The 17,290-nt window shown below is 41.6% G+C and overlaps 6 non-coding genes across 6 annotated transcripts; all 6 read left to right on the forward strand.

Moving 5' to 3' along the window:
- The first annotated feature begins 569 nt into the window (after positions 1-569).
- Positions 570-676, forward strand: LOC126093401 (U6 spliceosomal RNA). The gene has a single exon (XR_007521563.1). It is a non-coding gene; the product is annotated as a U6 spliceosomal RNA (small nuclear RNA).
- Positions 677-3,444: 2,768 nt separating this feature from the next.
- On the forward strand, positions 3,445-3,551 carry LOC126093491 (U6 spliceosomal RNA). Its single transcript, XR_007521640.1, has one exon. It is a non-coding gene; the product is annotated as a U6 spliceosomal RNA (small nuclear RNA).
- A 2,768-nt stretch (positions 3,552-6,319) lies between these two features.
- On the forward strand, positions 6,320-6,426 carry LOC126093402 (U6 spliceosomal RNA). Its single transcript, XR_007521564.1, has one exon. It is a non-coding gene; the product is annotated as a U6 spliceosomal RNA (small nuclear RNA).
- Positions 6,427-9,194: 2,768 nt separating this feature from the next.
- Positions 9,195-9,301, forward strand: LOC126093403 (U6 spliceosomal RNA). Its single transcript, XR_007521565.1, has one exon. It is a non-coding gene; the product is annotated as a U6 spliceosomal RNA (small nuclear RNA).
- Positions 9,302-12,069: 2,768 nt separating this feature from the next.
- Positions 12,070-12,176, forward strand: LOC126093404 (U6 spliceosomal RNA). Its single transcript, XR_007521566.1, has one exon. It is a non-coding gene; the product is annotated as a U6 spliceosomal RNA (small nuclear RNA).
- A 2,768-nt stretch (positions 12,177-14,944) lies between these two features.
- On the forward strand, positions 14,945-15,051 carry LOC126093337 (U6 spliceosomal RNA). Its single transcript, XR_007521508.1, has one exon. It is a non-coding gene; the product is annotated as a U6 spliceosomal RNA (small nuclear RNA).
- The last annotated feature ends 2,239 nt before the right edge of the window (positions 15,052-17,290 follow it).

Consider the following 17,290-nt stretch of genomic DNA (forward strand, 5'->3'; position numbering starts at 1 on the left):
TTGTGGTGTACTTGATGTGTGAGTTAAAAGTTGCCTTACATATGCGACTCAGTCATTAAATCGATTAGTATCATAAGAAAGTACCACTGCAAGAGTAATGAAATTTGTGTTAGCAGTGAAGACAGTTTCGCAAAAATATTCACTTGTTTTGAGAGTCTTGAAGACCTGCTACCAGCTCCAATCAGAGTCATTTATCCCACACATTAGAGAAGTGTGCTTCATAGGTATCCCTGTAAGACACTAAATTCGGGATGTAAGAACATGGCGTCAATAGGTGCCAACACGTCTTGCTGCCGCCTAGCGGCAGCTGTGTGAAGCTGCTGCTGCTCTGGGTGGATGCTGCGAGAGCAAGCGACTCTACGATCTAAGTTTTACATCCAATACTGCCAAATAATACAGTTGACAGAGCTGCCACTTACTAATAACGACACCTCGCAGTAATTAATTGACAGATTAGCACTCGGCAGGCCTTGTGTTCCTCGCCAGAGCTGCGTAAAGCTACGTCCAAGCCGAACCATGTTTGACGCGACGCCATAACTATATATACAATTTCAGAGGGCTCCTCGAATGTACTCGCTTCGGCGGTACATATACTAAAATTGGAACGATACAGAGAAGATTAGCATGGCCCCTGCGCAAGGATGACACGCAAAATCGTGAAGCGTTCCACATTTTTTTCGCAATCTCACTCTCTCATGTCTCACATCAGCTGCTAATACCCTCAGCCACCTACACAAGTTTCGCTTCATATCTGCACCCACTTGTCACAAACTATGCTCTCCATTTACACAGTTCTCCTCCACTCTCTTTCATTCACAACAGAACATGATAAAACTGGCGATAAACCTATCCCTTACATCACCAATGCACATCTAAAACGTCACTCTAATAACAAGTCAGCAAGCACACCAAAACCACAACTACACTGACACAAGTACATGTCACTAGCACCCCTTCAGCTCATTGGCAAACCTGACACAAATCACAGCCAGTCTAAGCCTAAGATTAAGACTAAGCCTAGCACAGGCAAAAGCCTCTTCTCTTCCTCAGTATCACACTCAGCTGTCACAACATCTCTTCCTACTGTCTCAATCACGTCATTTCATAACACACACCTACTGCCACACACAACATTTGGAAACCTTACATCAACTTTACACAAGATAGCTGCATGTTCCAAATCTTTCTCACTCACATAGTTTCACTCAGACTACTGCTTAAATACACTCTAGCGCTCTAACATTAGCTTGCATTACCTAATATTTATTTTTCTCTAACGCCTACAAAGCTTCTGGTGCCTGTATGCCACTATCACATACTGTCTGCACACAGACCCACAACATTTATCTCTATTCATCTTCATGGCTGTAGCTGATGCCATAATTGTTTCAGCAGCATAAATAAACATGTGAAGGAAGATGTCTCTTTAATCATTAAGTGTGCAAGCTACCCCTTTACAGGAAGTTCATTTAACATTATGTTTCAAGTAACTTTCCTAGTGGCCTTGCTATCCAGCTGCAGCCCTCATAATACAGACTGCAGGTGACACCTCATCAGATTCTTAACTGAAGCACATCTGCCTGTGAAATAAGACACTGCCCGTCACCTAAAAACCAACTATTACAGCAAATCTGTGGTGAATCAGCATGTCATGTACAAATTTCGATGGTGTGACCCACAAAGTATTTTCCCACATGTCTGGCAATCAGCCACTACATATAGTTACCTAAATTAATTTCAAAAGTGTCAGCCAATGAATACCACAACATTGAAGTGTTTAGAAAGCAGACCAGTATGCTAATATTAACATATAACACTGTATGTTAATATTAGCATACTGGTCTGCTTTCTAAACACTTCAGTGTTGTGGTATTCATTAACTGACACCTTTGAAATTAATTTAGGTAACTATATGTAGTGGCTGATTGCCAGACATGTGGGAAAATACTTTGTGGGTCACACCAGTGAAATTTGTACATGACATGCTGCTTCACCACAGATTTGCTGTAATAGTTGGTTTTTAGGTGAAGGGCAGTGGCTCATTACACAGGCAGATATGCTTCAGTTAAGAATCTGGTGAGGTGTCACCTGCAGTGACAGCACTTTGAATCCCATCAATGTCATACAAGTCGATGCTGTTCATAATTGCAGCTGATGCACCTCTCATCCTGTGTCTAGGAGAAAGATTGGACAATCTCTGGATGCAATATTCATTATGTCACATACACAGAAGCTCTACCACATAAGCAGATACAGAGCCAGTCTAGACACAAAACACTAGCAAGCTTCAAGATTTTGGAATAGACAACAACATCACAAACCAGTTTGTCTCACATGACACCAATAGCTACTCAGTTGTTAACTGCTTTCAGATACTAAATCTATCACTCTTTGTTTTGCACTAGCAATTCTTCCTGCAATAACAACATTCACCAAACTGGATTACATCTGATTGACATTTCCCAGGAACATAACTATAGCTACTAACACAATGCTAACCTGGTTTCTCCTACCACAAGTCCCCTCAATATTTTAGGCTCATTCACACATCTCCATCACAGTGTTTCACTGTTGTCAAGTAGACCTGCCCTGTGTAAACTTGGATCAACACAAATATATCACCTGGTATTGTACTGAAAACGGAACTATGTCCATCATTCCTCACACAACTCGCATTCACCCATCCATGCCCTAGTAATGACCTACACTGCTGTGTTTCAAAGTGTGCAATATGAATGCTGTTTTTAATGGTTCGTGAGGCTACTGTGTCTCTTGTTGCAGTCACAATTGTCTTCTGGCGCCATTGGATGAATAGGACCATGCTTGGTGCCTGTGGAGTTACTCAATAATTTACATGGTCACAGACTGTGTCTTCTTGTGGTGTACTTGATGTGTGAGTTAAAAGTTGCCTTACATATGCGACTCAGTCATTAAATCGATTAGTATCATAAGAAAGTACCACTGCAAGAGTAATGAAATTTGTGTTAGCAGTGAAGACAGTTTCGCAAAAATATTCACTTGTTTTGAGAGTCTTGAAGACCTGCTACCAGCTCCAATCAGAGTCATTTATCCCACACATTAGAGAAGTGTGCTTCATAGGTATCCCTGTAAGACACTAAATTCGGGATGTAAGAACATGGCGTCAATAGGTGCCAACACGTCTTGCTGCCGCCTAGCGGCAGCTGTGTGAAGCTGCTGCTGCTCTGGGTGGATGCTGCGAGAGCAAGCGACTCTACGATCTAAGTTTTACATCCAATACTGCCAAATAATACAGTTGACAGAGCTGCCACTTACTAATAACGACACCTCGCAGTAATTAATTGACAGATTAGCACTCGGCAGGCCTTGTGTTCCTCGCCAGAGCTGCGTAAAGCTACGTCCAAGCCGAACCATGTTTGACGCGACGCCATAACTATATATACAATTTCAGAGGGCTCCTCGAATGTACTCGCTTCGGCGGTACATATACTAAAATTGGAACGATACAGAGAAGATTAGCATGGCCCCTGGGCAAGGATGACACGCAAAATCGTGAAGCGTTCCACATTTTTTTCGCAATCTCACTCTCTCATGTCTCACATCAGCTGCTAATACCCTCAGCCACCTACACAAGTTTCGCTTCATATCTGCACCCACTTGTCACAAACTATGCTCTCCATTTACACAGTTCTCCTCCACTCTCTTTCATTCACAACAGAACATGATAAAACTGGCGATAAACCTATCCCTTACATCACCAATGCACATCTAAAACGTCACTCTAATAACAAGTCAGCAAGCACACCAAAACCACAACTACACTGACACAAGTACATGTCACTAGCACCCCTTCAGCTCATTGGCAAACCTGACACAAATCACAGCCAGTCTAAGCCTAAGATTAAGACTAAGCCTAGCACAGGCAAAAGCCTCTTCTCTTCCTCAGTATCACACTCAGCTGTCACAACATCTCTTCCTACTGTCTCAATCACGTCATTTCATAACACACACCTACTGCCACACACAACATTTGGAAACCTTACATCAACTTTACACAAGATAGCTGCATGTTCCAAATCTTTCTCACTCACATAGTTTCACTCAGACTACTGCTTAAATACACTCTAGCGCTCTAACATTAGCTTGCATTACCTAATATTTATTTTTCTCTAACGCCTACAAAGCTTCTGGTGCCTGTATGCCACTATCACATACTGTCTGCACACAGACCCACAACATTTATCTCTATTCATCTTCATGGCTGTAGCTGATGCCATAATTGTTTCAGCAGCATAAATAAACATGTGAAGGAAGATGTCTCTTTAATCATTAAGTGTGCAAGCTACCCCTTTACAGGAAGTTCATTTAACATTATGTTTCAAGTAACTTTCCTAGTGGCCTTGCTATCCAGCTGCAGCCCTCATAATACAGACTGCAGGTGACACCTCATCAGATTCTTAACTGAAGCACATCTGCCTGTGAAATAAGACACTGCCCGTCACCTAAAAACCAACTATTACAGCAAATCTGTGGTGAATCAGCATGTCATGTACAAATTTCGATGGTGTGACCCACAAAGTATTTTCCCACATGTCTGGCAATCAGCCACTACATATAGTTACCTAAATTAATTTCAAAAGTGTCAGCCAATGAATACCACAACATTGAAGTGTTTAGAAAGCAGACCAGTATGCTAATATTAACATATAACACTGTATGTTAATATTAGCATACTGGTCTGCTTTCTAAACACTTCAGTGTTGTGGTATTCATTAACTGACACCTTTGAAATTAATTTAGGTAACTATATGTAGTGGCTGATTGCCAGACATGTGGGAAAATACTTTGTGGGTCACACCAGTGAAATTTGTACATGACATGCTGCTTCACCACAGATTTGCTGTAATAGTTGGTTTTTAGGTGAAGGGCAGTGGCTCATTACACAGGCAGATATGCTTCAGTTAAGAATCTGGTGAGGTGTCACCTGCAGTGACAGCACTTTGAATCCCATCAATGTCATACAAGTCGATGCTGTTCATAATTGCAGCTGATGCACCTCTCATCCTGTGTCTAGGAGAAAGATTGGACAATCTCTGGATGCAATATTCATTATGTCACATACACAGAAGCTCTACCACATAAGCAGATACAGAGCCAGTCTAGACACAAAACACTAGCAAGCTTCAAGATTTTGGAATAGACAACAACATCACAAACCAGTTTGTCTCACATGACACCAATAGCTACTCAGTTGTTAACTGCTTTCAGATACTAAATCTATCACTCTTTGTTTTGCACTAGCAATTCTTCCTGCAATAACAACATTCACCAAACTGGATTACATCTGATTGACATTTCCCAGGAACATAACTATAGCTACTAACACAATGCTAACCTGGTTTCTCCTACCACAAGTCCCCTCAATATTTTAGGCTCATTCACACATCTCCATCACAGTGTTTCACTGTTGTCAAGTAGACCTGCCCTGTGTAAACTTGGATCAACACAAATATATCACCTGGTATTGTACTGAAAACGGAACTATGTCCATCATTCCTCACACAACTCGCATTCACCCATCCATGCCCTAGTAATGACCTACACTGCTGTGTTTCAAAGTGTGCAATATGAATGCTGTTTTTAATGGTTCGTGAGGCTACTGTGTCTCTTGTTGCAGTCACAATTGTCTTCTGGCGCCATTGGATGAATAGGACCATGCTTGGTGTCTGTGGAGTTACTCAATAATTTACATGGTCACAGACTGTGTCTTCTTGTGGTGTACTTGATGTGTGAGTTAAAAGTTGCCTTACATATGCGACTCTGTCATTAAATCGATTAGTATCATAAGAAAGTACCACTGCAAGAGTAATGAAATTTGTGTTAGCAGTGAAGACAGTTTCGCAAAAATATTCACTTGTTTTGAGAGTCTTGAAGACCTGCTACCAGCTCCAATCAGAGTCATTTATCCCACACATTAGAGAAGTGTGCTTCATAGGTATGCCTGTAAGACACTAAATTCGGGATGTAAGAACATGGCGTCAATAGGTGCCAACACGTCTTGCTGCCGCCTAGCGGCAGCTGTGTGAAGCTGCTGCTGCTCTGGGTGGATGCTGCGAGAGCAAGCGACTCTACGATCTAAGTTTTACATCCAATACTGCCAAATAATACAGTTGACAGAGCTGCCACTTACTAATAACGACACCTCGCAGTAATTAATTGACAGATTAGCACTCGGCAGGCCTTGTGTTCCTCGCCAGAGCTGCGTAAAGCTACGTCCAAGCCGAACCATGTTTGACGCGACGCCATAACTATATATACAATTTCAGAGGGCTCCTTGAATGTACTCGCTTCGGCGGTACATATACTAAAATTGGAACGATACAGAGAAGATTAGCATGGCCCCTGCGCAAGGATGACACGCAAAATCGTGAAGCGTTCCACATTTTTTTCGCAATCTCACTCTCTCATGTCTCACATCAGCTGCTAATACCCTCAGCCACCTACACAAGTTTCGCTTCATATCTGCACCCACTTGTCACAAACTATGCTCTCCATTTACGCAGTTCTCCTCCACTCTCTTTCATTCACAACAGAACATGATAAAACTGGCGATAAACCTATCCCTTACATCACCAATGCACATCTAAAACGTCACTCTAATAACAAGTCAGCAAGCACACCAAAACCACAACTACACTGACACAAGTACATGTCACTAGCACCCCTTCAGCTCATTGGCAAACCTGACACAAATCACAGCCAGTCTAAGCCTAAGATTAAGACTAAGCCTAGCACAGGCAAAAGCCTCTTCTCTTCCTCAGTATCACACTCAGCTGTCACAACATCTCTTCCTACTGTCTCAATCATGTCATTTCATAACACACACCTACTGCCACACACAACATTTGGAAACCTTACATCAACTTTACACAAGATAGCTGCATGTTCCAAATCTTTCTCACTCACATAGTTTCACTCAGACTACTGCTTAAAAACACTCTAGCGCTCTAACATTAGCTTGCATTACCTAATATTTATTTTTCTCTAACGCCTACAAAGCTTCTGGTGCCTGTATGCCACTATCACATACTGTCTGCACACAGACCCACAACATTTATCTCTATTCATCTTCATGGCTGTAGCTGATGCCATAATTGTTTCAGCAGCATAAATAAACATGTGAAGGAAGATGTCTCTTTAATCATTAAGTGTGCAAGCTACCCCTTTACAGGAAGTTCATTTAACATTATGTTTCAAGTAACTTTCCTAGTGGCCTTGCTATCCAGCTGCAGCCCTCATAATACAGACTGCAGGTGACACCTCATCAGATTCTTAACTGAAGCACATCTGCCTGTGAAATAAGACACTGCCCGTCACCTAAAAACCAACTATTACAGCAAATCTGTGGTGAATCAGCATGTCATGTACAAATTTCGATGGTGTGACCCACAAAGTATTTTCCCACATGTCTGGCAATCAGCCACTACATATAGTTACCTAAATTAATTTCAAAAGTGTCAGCCAATGAATACCACAACATTGAAGTGTTTAGAAAGCAGACCAGTATGCTAATATTAACATATAACACTGTATGTTAATATTAGCATACTGGTCTGCTTTCTAAACACTTCAGTGGTGTGGTATTCATTAACTGACACCTTTGAAATTAATTTAGGTAACTATATGTAGTGGCTGATTGCCAGACATGTGGGAAAATACTTTGTGGGTCACACCAGTGAAATTTGTACATGACATGCTGCTTCACCACAGATTTGCTGTAATAGTTGGTTTTTAGGTGAAGGGCAGTGGCTCATTACACAGGCAGATATGCTTCAGTTAAGAATCTGGTGAGGTGTCACCTGCAGTGACAGCACTTTGAATCCCATCAATGTCATACAAGTCGATGCTGTTCATAATTGCAGCTGATGCACCTCTCATCCTGTGTCTAGGAGAAAGATTGGACAATCTCTGCATGCAATATTCATTATGTCACATACACAGAAGCTCTACCACATAAGCAGATACAGAGCCAGTCTAGACACAAAACACTAGCAAGCTTCAAGATTTTGGAATAGACAACAACATCACAAACCAGTTTGTCTCACATGACACCAATAGCTACTCAGTTGTTAACTGCTTTCAGATACTAAATCTATCACTCTTTGTTTTGCACTAGCAATTCTTCCTGCAATAACAACATTCACCAAACTGGATTACATCTGATTGACATTTCCCAGGAACATAACTATAGCTACTAACACAATGCTAACCTGGTTTCTCCTACCACAAGTCCCCTCAATATTTTAGGCTCATTCACACATCTCCATCACAGTGTTTCACTGTTGTCAAGTAGACCTGCCCTGTGTAAACTTGGATCAACACAAATATATCACCTGGTATTGTACTGAAAACGGAACTATGTCCATCATTCCTCACACAACTCGCATTCACCCATCCATGCCCTAGTAATGACCTACACTGCTGTGTTTCAAAGTGTGCAATATGAATGCTGTTTTTAATGGTTCGTGAGGCTACTGTGTCTCTTGTTGCAGTCACAATTGTCTTCTGGCGCCATTGGATGAATAGGACCATGCTTGGTGTCTGTGGAGTTACTCAATAATTTACATGGTCACAGACTGTGTCTTCTTGTGGTGTACTTGATGTGTGAGTTAAAAGTTGCCTTACATATGCGACTCTGTCATTAAATCGATTAGTATCATAAGAAAGTACCACTGCAAGAGTAATGAAATTTGTGTTAGCAGTGAAGACAGTTTCGCAAAAATATTCACTTGTTTTGAGAGTCTTGAAGACCTGCTACCAGCTCCAATCAGAGTCATTTATCCCACACATTAGAGAAGTGTGCTTCATAGGTATGCCTGTAAGACACTAAATTCGGGATGTAAGAACATGGCGTCAATAGGTGCCAACACGTCTTACTGCCGCCTAGCGGCAGCTGTGTGAAGCTGCTGCTGCTCTGGGTGGATGCTGCGAGAGCAAGCGACTCTACGATCTAAGTTTTACATCCAATACTGCCAAATAATACAGTTGACAGAGCTGCCACTTACTAATAAAGACACCTCGCAGTAATTAATTGACAGATTAGCACTCGGCAGGCCTTGTGTTCCTCGCCAGAGCTGCGTAAAGCTACGTCCAAGCCGAACCATGTTTGACGCGACGCCATAACTATATATACAATTTCAGAGGGCTCCTCGAATGTACTCGCTTCGGCGGTACATATACTAAAATTGGAACGATACAGAGAAGATTAGCATGGCCCCTGCGCAAGGATGACACGCAAAATCGTGAAGCGTTCCACATTTTTTTCGCAATCTCACTCTCTCATGTCTCACATCAGCTGCTAATACCCTCAGCCACCTACACAAGTTTCGCTTCATATCTGCACCCACTTGTCACAAACTATGCTCTCCATTTACGCAGTTCTCCTCCACTCTCTTTCATTCACAACAGAACATGATAAAACTGGCGATAAACCTATCCCTTACATCACCAACGCACATCTAAAACGTCACTCTAATAACAAGTCAGCAAGCACACCAAAACCACAACTACACTGACACAAGTACATGTCACTAGCACCCCTTCAGCTCATTGGCAAACCTGACACAAATCACAGCCAGTCTAAGCCTAAGATTAAGACTAAGCCTAGCACAGGCAAAAGCCTCTTCTCTTCCTCAGTATCACACTCAGCTGTCACAACATCTCTTCCTACTGTCTCAATCATGTCATTTCATAACACACACCTACTGCCACACACAACATTTGGAAACCTTACATCAACTTTACACAAGATAGCTGCATGTTCCAAATCTTTCTCACTCACATAGTTTCACTCAGACTACTGCTTAAATACACTCTAGCGCTCTAACATTAGCTTGCATTACCTAATATTTATTTTTCTCTAACGCCTACAAAGCTTCTGGTGCCTGTATGCCACTATCACATACTGTCTGCACACAGACCCACAACATTTATCTCTATTCATCTTCATGGCTGTAGCTGATGCCATAATTGTTTCAGCAGCATAAATAAACATGTGAAGGAAGATGTCTCTTTAATCATTAAGTGTGCAAGCTACCCCTTTACAGGAAGTTCATTTAACATTATGTTTCAAGTAACTTTCCTAGTGGCCTTGCTATCCAGCTGCAGCCCTCATAATACAGACTGCAGGTGACACCTCATCAGATTCTTAACTGAAGCACATCTGCCTGTGAAATAAGACACTGCCCGTCACCTAAAAACCAACTATTACAGCAAATCTGTGGTGAATCAGCATGTCATGTACAAATTTCGATGGTGTGACCCACAAAGTATTTTCCCACATGTCTGGCAATCAGCCACTACATATAGTTACCTAAATTAATTTCAAAAGTGTCAGCCAATGAATACCACAACATTGAAGTGTTTAGAAAGCAGACCAGTATGCTAATATTAACATATAACACTGTATGTTAATATTAGCATACTGGTCTGCTTTCTAAACACTTCAGTGTTGTGGTATTCATTAACTGACACCTTTGAAATTAATTTAGGTAACTATATGTAGTGGCTGATTGCCAGACATGTGGGAAAATACTTTGTGGGTCACACCAGTGAAATTTGTACATGACATGCTGCTTCACCACAGAGTTGCTGTAATAGTTGGTTTTTAGGTGAAGGGCAGTGGCTCATTACACAGGCAGATATGCTTCAGTTAAGAATCTGGTGAGGTGTCACCTGCAGTGACAGCACTTTGAATCCCATCAATGTCATACAAGTCGATGCTGTTCATAATTGCAGCTGATGCACCTCTCGTCCTGTGTCTAGGAGAAAGATTGGACAATATCTGCATGCAATATTCATTATGTCACATACACAGAAGCTCTACCACATAAGCAGATACAGAGCCAGTCTAGACACAAAACACTAGCAAGCTTCAAGATTTTGGAATAGACAACAACATCACAAACCAGTTTGTCTCACATGACACCAATAGCTACTCAGTTGTTAACTGCTTTCAGATACTAAATCTATCACTCTTTGTTTTGCACTAGCAATTCTTCCTGCAATAACAACATTCACCAAACTGGATTACATCTGATTGACATTTCCCAGGAACATAACTATAGCTACTAACACAATGCTAACCTGGTTTCTCCTACCACAAGTCCCCTCAATATTTTAGGCTCATTCACACATCTCCATCACAGTGTTTCACTGTTGTCAAGTAGACCTGCCCTGTGTAAACTTGGATCAACACAAATATATCACCTGGTATTGTACTGAAAACGGAACTATGTCCATCATTCCTCACACAACTCGCATTTACCCATCCATGCCCTAGTAATGACCTACACTGCTGTGTTTCAAAGTGTGCAATATGAATGCTGTTTTTAATGGTTCGTGAGGCTACTGTGTCTCTTGTTGCAGTCACAATTGTCTTCTGGCGCCATTGGATGAATAGGACCATGCTTGGTGTCTGTGGAGTTACTCAATAATTTACATGGTCACAGACTGTGTCTTCTTGTGGTGTACTTGATGTGTGAGTTAAAAGTTGCCTTACATATGCGACTCTGTCATTAAATCGATTAGTATCATAAGAAAGTACCACTGCGAGAGTAATGAAATTTGTGTTAGCAGTGAAGACAGTTTCGCAAAAATATTCACTTGTTTTGAGAGTCTTGAAGACCTGCTACCTGCTCCAATCAGAGTCATTTATCCCACACATTAGAGAAGTGTGTTTCATAGGTATGCCTGTAAGACACTAAATTCGGGATGTAAGAACATGGCGTCAATAGGTGCCAACACGTCTTGCTGCCGCCTAGCGGCAGCTGTGTGAAGCTGCTGCTGCTCTGGGTGGATGCTGCGAGAGCAAGCGACTCTACGATCTAAGTTTTACATCCAATACTGCCAAATAATACAGTTGACAGAGCTGCCACTTACTAATAACGACACCTCGCAGTAATTAGTTGACAGATTAGCACTCGGCAGGCCTTGTGTTCCTCCCCAGAGCTGCGTAAAGCTACGTCCAAGCCGAACCATGTTTGACGCGACGCCATAACTATATATACAATTTCAGAGGGCTCCTCGAATGTACTCGCTTCGGCGGTACATATACTAAAATTGGAACGATACAGAGAAGATTAGCATGGCCCCTGCGCAAGGATGACACGCAAAATCGTGAAGCGTTCCACATTTTTTTCGCAATCTCACTCTCTCATGTCTCACATCAGCTGCTAATACCCTCAGCCACCTACACAAGTTTCGCTTCATATCTGCACCCACTTGTCACAAACTATGCTCTCCATTTACGCAGTTCTCCTCCACTCTCTTTCATTCACAACAGAACATGATAAAACTGGCGATAAACCTATCCCTTACATCACCAATGCACATCTAAAACGTCACTCTAATAACAAGTCAGCAAGCACACCAAAACCACAACTACACTGACACAAGTACATGTCACTAGCACCCCTTCAGCTCATTGGCAAACCTGACACAAATCACAGCCAGTCTAAGCCTAAGATTAAGACTAAGCCTAGCACAGGCAAAAGCCTCTTCTCTTCCTCAGTATCACACTCAGCTGTCACAACATCTCTTCCTACTGTCTCAATCATGTCATTTCATAACACACACCTACTGCCACACACAACATTTGGAAACCTTACATCAACTTTACACAAGATAGCTGCATGTTCCAAATCTTTCTCACTCACATAGTTTCACTCAGACTACTGCTTAAATACACTCTAGCGCTCTAACATTAGCTTGCATTACCTAATATTTATTTTTCTCTAACGCCTACAAAGCTTCTGGTGCCTGTATGCCACTATCACATACTGTCTGCACACAGACCCACAACATTTATCTCTATTCATCTTCATGGCTGTAGCTGATGCCATAATTGTTTCAGCAGCATAAATAAACATGTGAAGGAAGATGTCTCTTTAATCATTAAGTGTGCAAGCTACCCCTTTACAGGAAGTTCATTTAACATTATGTTTCAAGTAACTTTCCTAGTGGCCTTGCTATCCAGCTGCAGCCCTCATAATACAGACTGCAGGTGACACCTCATCAGATTCTTAACTGAAGCACATCTGCCTGTGAAATAAGACACTGCCCGTCACCTAAAAACCAACTATTACAGCAAATCTGTGGTGAATCAGCATGTCATGTACAAATTTCGATGGTGTGACCCACAAAGTATTTTCCCACATGTCTGGCAATCAGCCACTACATATAGTTACCTAAATTAATTTCAAAAGTGTCAGCCAATGAATACCACAACATTGAAGTGTTTAGAAAGCAGACCAGTATGCTAATATTAACATATAACACTGTATGTTAATATTAGCATACTGGTCTGCTTTCTAAACACTTCAGTGGTGTGGTATTCATTAACTGACACCTTTGAAATTAATTTAGGTAACTATATGTAGTGGCTGATTGCCAGACATGTGGGAAAATACTTTGTGGGTCACACCAGTGAAATTTGTACATGACATGCTGCTTCACCACAGATTTGCTGTAATAGTTGGTTTTTAGGTGAAGGGCAGTGGCTCATTACACAGGCAGATATGCTTCAGTTAAGAATCTGGTGAGGTGTCACCTGCAGTGACAGCACTTTGAATCCCATCAATGTCATACAAGTCGATGCTGTTCATAATTGCAGCTGATGCACCTCTCATCCTGTGTCTAGGAGAAAGATTGGACAATCTCTGCATGCAATATTCATTATGTCACATACACAGAAGCTCTACCACATAAGCAGATACAGAGCCAGTCTAGACACAAAACACTAGCAAGCTTCAAGATTTTGGAATAGACAACAACATCACAAACCAGTTTGTCTCACATGACACCAATAGCTACTCAGTTGTTAACTGCTTTCAGATACTAAATCTATCACTCTTTGTTTTGCACTAGCAATTCTTCCTGCAATAACAACATTCACCAAACTGGATTACATCTGATTGACATTTCCCAGGAACATAACTATAGCTACTAACACAATGCTAACCTGGTTTCTCCTACCACAAGTCCCCTCAATATTTTAGGCTCATTCACACATCTCCATCACAGTGTTTCACTGTTGTCAAGTAGACCTGCCCTGTGTAAACTTGGATCAACACAAATATATCACCTGGTATTGTACTGAAAACGGAACTATGTCCATCATTCCTCACACAACTCGCATTCACCCATCCATGCCCTAGTAATGACCTACACTGCTGTGTTTCAAAGTGTGCAATATGAATGCTGTTTTTAATGGTTCGTGAGGCTACTGTGTCTCTTGTTGCAGTCACAATTGTCTTCTGGCGCCATTGGATGAATAGGACCATGCTTGGTGTCTGTGGAGTTACTCAATAATTTACATGGTCACAGACTGTGTCTTCTTGTGGTGTACTTGATGTGTGAGTTAAAAGTTGCCTTACATATGCGACTCTGTCATTAAATCGATTAGTATCATAAGAAAGTACCACTGCAAGAGTAATGAAATTTGTGTTAGCAGTGAAGACAGTTTCGCAAAAATATTCACTTGTTTTGAGAGTCTTGAAGACCTGCTACCAGCTCCAATCAGAGTCATTTATCCCACACATTAGAGAAGTGTGTTTCATAGGTATGCCTGTAAGACACTAAATTCGGGATGTAAGAACATGGCGTCAATAGGTGCCAACACGTCTTGCTGCCGCCTAGCGGCAGCTGTGTGAAGCTGCTGCTGCTCTGGGTGGATGCTGCGGGAGCAAGCGACTCTACGATCTAAGTTTTACATCCAATACTGCCAAATAATACAGTTGACAGAGCTGCCACTTACTAATAACGACACCTCGCAGTAATTAGTTGACAGATTAGCACTCGGCAGGCCTTGTGTTCCTCGCCAGAGCTGCGTAAAGCTACGTCCAAGCCGAACCATGTTTGACGCGACGCCATAACTATATATACAGTTTCAGAGGGCTCCTCGAATGTACTCGCTTCGGCGGTACATATACTAAAATTGGAACGATACAGAGAAGATTAGCATGGCCCCTGCACAAGGATGACACGCAAAATCGTGAAGCGTTCCACATTTTTTTCGCAATCTCACTCTCTCATGTCTCACATCAGCTGCTAATACCCTCAGCCACCTACACAAGTTTCGCTTCATATCTGCACCCACTTGTCACAAACTATGCTCTCCATTTACGCAGTTCTCCTCCACTCTCTTTCATTCACAACAGAACATGATAAAACTGGCGATAAACCTATCCCTTACATCACCAATGCACATCTAAAACGTCACTCTAATAACAAGTCAGCAAGCACACCAAAACCACAACTACACTGACACAAGTACATGTCACTAGCACCCCTTCAGCTCATTGGCAAACCTGACACAAATCACAGCCAGTCTAAGCCTAAGATTAAGACTAAGCCTAGCACAGGCAAAAGCCTCTTCTCTTCCTCAGTATCACACTCAGCTGTCACAACATCTCTTCCTACTGTCTCAATCATGTCATTTCATAACACACACCTACTGCCACACACAACATTTGGAAACCTTACATCAACTTTACACAAGATAGCTGCATGTTCCAAATCTTTCTCACTCACATAGTTTCACTCAGACTACTGCTTAAATACACTCTAGCGCTCTAACATTAGCTTGCATTACCTAATATTTATTTTTCTCTAACGCCTACAAAGCTTCTGGTGCCTGTATGCCACTATCACATACTGTCTGCACACAGACCCACAACATTTATCTCTATTCATCTTCATGGCTGTAGCTGATGCCATAATTGTTTCAGCAGCATAAATAAACATGTGAAGGAAGATGTCTCTTTAATCATTAAGTGTGCAAGCTACCCCTTTACAGGAAGTTCATTTAACATTATGTTTCAAGTAACTTTCCTAGTGGCCTTGCTATCCAGCTGCAGCCCTCATAATACAGACTGCAGGTGACACCTCATCAGATTCTTAACTGAAGCACATCTGCCTGTGAAATAAGACACTGCCCGTCACCTAAAAACCAACTATTACAGAAAATCTGTGGTGAATCAGCATGTCATGTACAAATTTCGATGGTGTGACCCACAAAGTATTTTCCCACATGTCTGGCAATCAGCCACTACATATAGTTACCTAAATTAATTTCAAAAGTGTCAGCCAATGAATACCACAACATTGAAGTGTTTAGAAAGCAGACCAGTATGCTAATATTAACATATAACACTGTATGTTAATATTAGCATACTGGTCTGCTTTCTAAAGACTTCAGTGTTGTGGTATTCATTAACTAACACCTTTGAAATTAATTTAGGTAACTATATGTAGTGGCTGATTGCCAGACATGTGGGAAAATACTTTGTGGGTCACACCAGTGAAATTTGTACATGACATGCTGCTTCACCACAGATTTGCTGTAATAGTTGGTTTTTAGGTGAAGGGCAGTGGCTCATTACACAGGCAGATATGCTTCAGTTAAGAATCTGGTGAGGTGTCACCTGCAGTGACAGCACTTTGAATCCCATCAATGTCATACAAGTCGATGCTGTTCATAATTGCAGCTGATGCACCTCTCATCCTGTGTCTAGGAGAAAGATTGGACAATCTCTGCATGCAATATTCATTATGTCACATACACAGAAGCTCTACCACACAAGCAGATACAGAGCCAGTCTAGACACAAAACACTAGCAAGCTTCAAGATTTTGGAATAGACAACAACATCACAAACCAGTTTGTCTCACATGACACCAATAGCTACTCAGTTGTTAACTGCTTTCAGATACTAAATCTATCACTCTTTGTTTTGCACTAGCAATTCTTCCTGCAATAACAACATTCACCAAACTGGATTACATCTGATTGACATTTCCCAGGAACATAACTATAGCTACTAACACAATGCTAACCTGGTTTCTCCTACCACAAGTCCCCTCAATATTTTAGGCTCATTCACACATCTCCATCACAGTGTTTCACTGTTGTCAAGTAGACCTGCCCTGTGTAAACTTGGATCAACACAAATATATCACCTGGTATTGTACTGAAAACGGAACTATGTCCATCATTCCTCACACAACTCGCATTCACCCATCCATGCCCTAGTAATGACCTACACTGCTGTGTTTCAAAGTGTGCAATATGAATGCTGTTTCTAATGGTTCGTGAGGCTACTGTGTCTCTTCTTGCAGTCACAATTGTCATCTGGCGCCATTGGATGAATAGGACCATGCTTGGTGCCTGTGGAGTTACTCAATAATTTACATGGTCACAGACTGTGTCTTCTTGTGGTGTACTTGATGTGTGAGTTAAAAGTTGCCTTACA

The sequence above is a fragment of the Schistocerca cancellata genome, chromosome 7 (genome assembly GCF_023864275.1).
Source record: "Schistocerca cancellata isolate TAMUIC-IGC-003103 chromosome 7, iqSchCanc2.1, whole genome shotgun sequence".
In the NCBI taxonomy this organism is placed as follows: domain Eukaryota; kingdom Metazoa; phylum Arthropoda; class Insecta; order Orthoptera; family Acrididae; genus Schistocerca; species Schistocerca cancellata.